The sequence below is a fragment of the Nerophis lumbriciformis genome, linkage group LG16, assembly GCF_033978685.3.
Source record: "Nerophis lumbriciformis linkage group LG16, RoL_Nlum_v2.1, whole genome shotgun sequence".
Classification (NCBI taxonomy): domain Eukaryota; kingdom Metazoa; phylum Chordata; class Actinopteri; order Syngnathiformes; family Syngnathidae; genus Nerophis; species Nerophis lumbriciformis.
This window is the reverse complement of record NC_084563.2, coordinates 6,540,428-6,546,437: the sequence shown is the minus strand read 5'-3', so window position 1 is coordinate 6,546,437 and position 6,010 is coordinate 6,540,428.

The following is a 6,010-nucleotide window of genomic DNA, read 5'->3' as shown; positions in this document are numbered from 1 at the left end:
CATTCTAACCTGTTTAATTACCAAACTGTAGCAGCATCGGTCCGGATTGGCAGACCGGGGTGGTGGTTCCTCTCTTTAAGAAGGGGAACCGGAGGGTGTGTTCCAACTATCCTGGGATCACACTCCTCAGCCTTCCCGGTAAGGTCTATTCAGGTGTACTGGAGAGGAGGCTACGCCGGATAGTCGAACCTCGGATTCAGGAGGAACAGTGTGGTTTTCGTCCTGGTCGTGGAACTGTGGACCAGCTCTATACTCTCGGCAGGGTCCTTGAAGGTGCATGGGAGTTTGCCCAACCAGTCTACATGTGCTTTGTGGACTTGGAGAAGGCATTCGACCGTGTACCCCGGGAAGTCCTGTGGGGAGTGCTCAGAGAGTATGGGGTATCGGACTGTCTTATTGTGGCAGTTCGCTCCCTGTATAATCAGTGTCAGAGCTTGGTCCGCATTGCCGGCAGTAAGTCGGACACGTTTCCAGTGAGGGTTGGACTCCGCCAAGGCTGCCCTTTGTCACCGATTCTGTTCATAACCTTTATGGACAGAATTTCTAGGCGCAGTCAGGGCGTTGAGGGGATCTGGTTTGGTGGCTGCAGGATTAGGTCACTGCTATTTGCAGATGATGTGGTCCTGATGGCTTCCTCCGGCCAAGATCTTCAGCTCTCACTGGATCGGTTCGCAGCCGAGTGTGAAGCGACTGGGATGGGAATCAGCACCTCCAAGTCCGAGTCCATGGTTCTCTCCCGGAAAAGGGTGGAGTGCCATCTCCGGGTTGGGGAGGAGATCTTGCCCCAAGTGGAGGAGTTCAAGTACCTCGGAGTCTTGTTCACGAGTGGGGGAAGAGTGGATCGTGAGATCGACAGGCGGATCGGTGCGGCGTCTTCAGTAATGCGGACGCTGTATCGATCCGTTGTGGTGAAGAAGGAGCTGAGCCGGAAGGCAAAGCTCTCGATTTACCGGTCGATCTACGTTCCCATCCTCACCTATGGTCATGAGCTTTGGGTCATGACCGAAAGGACAAGATCACGGGTACAAGCGGCCGAAATGAGTTTCCTCCGCCGAGTGGCGGGGCTCTCCCTTAGAGATAGGGTGAGAAGCTCTGTCATTCGGGGGGAGCTCAAAGTAAAGCCGCTGCTCCTCCACATCGAGAGGAGCCAGATGAGGTGGTTCGGGCATCTGGTCAGGATGCCACCCGAACGCCTCCCTAGGAAGGTGTTTCGGGCACGTCCGACCGGTAGTAGGCCACGGGGAAGACCCAGGACACGCTGGGAAGACTATCTCTCCCGGCTGGCCTGGGAACGCCTCGGGATCCCCCGGGAGGAGCTGGACGAAGTGGCTGGGGAGAGGGAAGTCTGGGCTTCCCTGCTTAAGCTGCTGCCCCCGCGACCCGACCTCGGATAAGCGGAAGAAGATGGATGGATGGATGGATGGATGATAGCAACATCGTTATTGTAGGAGAGGAACTCTTTTTCTAGTGTACTAACACATTGGCATGCTACGGCAAGAGATAAGCTAGCTTCTACGTCAACATGGAACAGGTTTGAGTGTGTAACGCACAACACTGTGATAGAACACCAATCTGTACTGAGTGACAAACATCATCATATTACAGTATCTGTAAAGTATCATTTAATGTTGTGTTTGTACACAGCTAGTCTATGTACTGGAGTTGTACTAACACCTGCTGTGTGTATCATCAATATAAAGTGTGACTCACTCCATGGACAGTTGTCTCTTTGGTCTCCTGATCCAGCCAGTAGGACCACATCATCTGCAACAAGCAGAGACTTAATCCTGCAGCCACCAAACCGGATCCTCTAAACGCCCAGACTCTGCCTAAAAGTTATAAACAGAACTGGTGACAAAGAGTGGGACTCTCACTGGAAACAGGTCAGACTTACTGACGGACCAAACTGTGAAAGCCGTCATACAGGGAGCTGATACCTCATATGCCTAGAGTTCTCCCCACAGGACTTCCGGAGACATGCTTCTCCAAATCCACAAAGCACATGTAGACTGGTCGGGCACCCTCAAGGACCCTGCCAAGAGTATAGAGCTCGTCCACAGTTCCAGGACAAAACTCCCACTGCTCCTCCTGCATCCGAGGAAGGCTCACAATAGTTGGAACACCCATCCATCCATCCATCCATCCATCTTCTTCCGCTTATCCGAGGTCGGGTCGCGGGGGCAGCAGCCTAAGCAGGGAAGCCCAGACTTCCCTCTCCCCAGCCACTTCGTCCAGCTCCTCCCGGGGGATCCCGAGGCGTTCCCAGGCCAGCCGGGAGACATAGTCTTCCCAACGTGTCCTGGGTCTTCCTCGTGGCCTCCTACCGGTCGGACGTGCCCTAAACACCTCCTTAGGGAGGCGCTCGGGTGGCATCCTGACCAGATGCCCGAACCACCTCATCTGGCTTCTCTCGATGTGGAGGAGCAGCGGCTTTACTTTGAGCTCCCCCCGGATGACAGAGCTTCTCACCCTATCTCTAAGGGAGAGCCCCGCCACCCGGCGGAGGAAACTCATTTCGGCCGCTTGTACCCGTGATCTTGTCCTTTCGGTCATAAACCAAAGCTCATGACCATAGGTGAGGATGGGAACGTAGATCGACCGGTAAATTGAGAGCTTTGCCTTCCGGCTCAGCTCCTTCTTCACCACAACAGATCGATACAGCGTCCGCATTACTGAAGACGCCGCACCGATCCGCCTGTCGATCTCACGATCCACTCTTCCCTCACTCGTGAACAAGACTCCGAGGTACTTGAACTCCTCCACTTGGGGCAAGATCTCCTCCCCAACCCGGAGATGGCACTCCACCCTTTTCCGGGCGAGAACCATGGACTCGGACTTGGAGGTGCTGATTCTCATCCCAGTCGCTTCGCACTCAGCTGCGAACCGATCCAGTGAGAGCTGAAGATCCCGGCCAGATGAAGCCATCAGGACCAAATCATCTGCAAAAAGCAGAGACCTAATCCTGCAGCCACCAAACCGGATCCCCTCAACGCCTTGACTGCGCCTAGAAATTCTGTCCATAAAAGTCATGAACAGAATCGGTGACAAAGGGCAGCCTTGGCGGAGTCCAACCCTCACCGGAAACGTGTCCGACTTACTGCCGGCAATGCGAACCAAGCTCTGACACTGATCATACAGGGAGCGGACCGCCACAATCAGACAGTCCGAAACCCCATACTCTCTGAGCACTCCCCACAGGACTTCCCGAGGGACACGGTCGAATGCCTTCTCCAAGTCCACAAAGCACATGTAGACTGGTTGGGCAAACTCCCATGCACCCTCAAGGACCCTGCCGAGAGTATAGAGCTGGTCCACAGTTCCACGACCAGGACGAAAACCACACTGTTCCTCCTGAATAGAACACACCCTCCTTAAAGAGAGGAACTACCGCCCATCCAGAGACAGCGCCCCTGATGTCTACGCAATGTTGCAGTCTTGTCAACCTAGACCAGACCTGGGCAAATTAAGGCCTGCGGGTCACATGCGGCCCGTTGAGCTTTTCAATCTGGCCCGCCGGACATTCCCGAATAATTTTTTTAGATCTTTAAGATGTAAAGTGTAGCTGCCATTATGATGTGCAGTCATGTTTTCTAATGACCGTAAGTCTTGAACTATACAAAGTATTTCAATGGTTGGAATCTGCGCTTATGGATGATATACCAGTTACTATGGTAATCTAATTAGTTACTATGGTCATCTAATTAGTTACTATGGTCATCTACGTCACAGCAGCTCAGACGAGGCACCAAGCAGTGTGGGCGGGAAGCGTTTCCACAGACGCGGAAGGAGATTTTCACAACAAGGTTCTAAAGCTTAGTGATATATAGAATAGAATAGAAAGTACTTTATTGATCCCTGGGGGGAATTCAGCAAATATCAGATATATCAGATTGTATGTGGGTTTATTTTGTACCCTTCGCGTTCATATTTCACTGTTTGTTGCATTTTTGTTGAGTTTCACTTGATTGTAAAATATGTCGAAATATTTTGTCAATATTCATAGAAAAATGTAAATGTAAAATTCCATTACGTTTTTTAAGGCGGTCTGTCATAACGTTTTTAGCATTCAATCAGACATTATTGTGAGGTCTTGTATTAGTGTTCCTAAAAATAGATATACCGGCCCCCAGACACATTTTTTCTCTAAATGTGGCCCCCGAGTCAAAATAATTGCCTAGGCCTGACATAGACAGTCCGTCAGCAGTCTTAAGGCAGTGTTTTTCAGCCACTGTGCCGCGTGAGATATTGTCTGGTGTGCCGCGGGAAATTATGCAACTTCACCTAATTGGTCCAAAAAATATTTTTTGCAAATCAACAATTATAATCTGCAAATAATGCGCCGTTCCTTAGTGTCTGTGCCGTATAGAGCTTGGCAGGGTAACCATGTAGTACTCCAGTAGGTGGCAGCAGGCAGTTAATTGCTTTGTAGAAGTCGGAACGCGTCCAGGATGGTTTGTCGTGATCCCAATATGCAGAGCACAGCGGGAGACAGCATGCAGGTAAAAAGGTATGTAATGCTTAAAACAAAAATGAACAAAAGGCAAGTCCCGCTAGGAAAAGGCACTGAAGCACAGGGATGGCTATGCAAAACGAAAGTAAAACTGGCTACAAAGTAAACAAAAACAGAATGCTGGACGACAGCAAAGACTTACCGTGTGTGTCTGTACATGGCATGACAATCAACAATGTCCACACAAAGAAGAATGGCGTCCGCACAACTGAAATAGTCTTGATTGCCAATACAAAGCCGGTCAGGCAATAGCACTCCAAGGAAGACGTAAAGCTGCTACAGGAAAACACCAACAAAACAGGAAGAGCACCAAAATAACAGCGCAAGACAGGAACTAAAGCACTACACGCAGGAAAACAACAAACAAACAAAAAAAGACAACCTGGTGGAGTTTCACTTTTTAAAGTTTCTGCTGGTGGTGGTGTTCCTCCATATTTGTTCAATGAAAAAAATGTGCCTTGGCTCAAAAAAGGTTGAAAAACTCTGCCACCCAGGAGTTTTAGAACCACCTTGGAGATAGGAGAACCCACCACAGAGTCCCCAGGCAGACATTTAGGTGGGATTGAGGAGGTCTTATAATAATAATAATAGATTGTATTTGTAAAAAGCACTTTAAATTAAGTAAACAACCTCAAAGTGCTACAGTGAATTAAAAAAATAAAAAGATAATAAAAAAAAATACAAATAAAAAAAACTAGAACAGCCAAATAGCTAAAACTAGTATGCATATATCTAAAAAAAAAAAAGGCTTTTTTAAAAAGAAGGGTTTTTGAGCCTTTTTTTAAAGCATCCACAGTCTGTGGTGCCCTCAGGTGGTCAGGGAGAGCGTTCCACAGACTGGGAGCAGCGGAGCAGAAAGCCCGCTCTCCCATTGTTCGTAGCTTTGTCCTCGGAGGTCGTGTGGAGGATTGTGGGGTGAGTAGTTCTTTGAGGTAGAAGCACAGGGCATTTTTATTTGCCTCATCCCCGCCCCTTGCTTGTTTTCCTAGGCTTTTCTGATGACGCACTGTGACACGTATCTAACTTTTTTTTTGTAATATGTCAACTCCCGATTTATGTAATTTTTTGGTCGGTGACTGCATTTGGCAATTGGTGAGTGACTCCAGCTTTATTTACACATACACCAATTTTCTTTAGAATTGTGTAGAAATATGGGGAAACGACTACAAATATGCGCTTTGTTCACTAACTGTGTTACATAAAAGATCAATTACAATAATGCATCATGTTGGATATAGAGAACATAAAAACCCTTTATTTATTAAATCACAATTATTGAAATTCAACAATTTGGTGCATTTGCAAACAGCTAAAATGATGCACAAAGCAAACTATAACCTGCTAGCCAAGAATGTACAACAATTCTTCTTCAACAAAAGAGGAGAAATATAATCTTAGAGGAAAATCTAATTGAAAACATTTGTATGCACGTACAACACTTAAAACCTTTAGCATAACAGTATACACTTCAGGCTTACACACAAACATGCATCCAAAAAA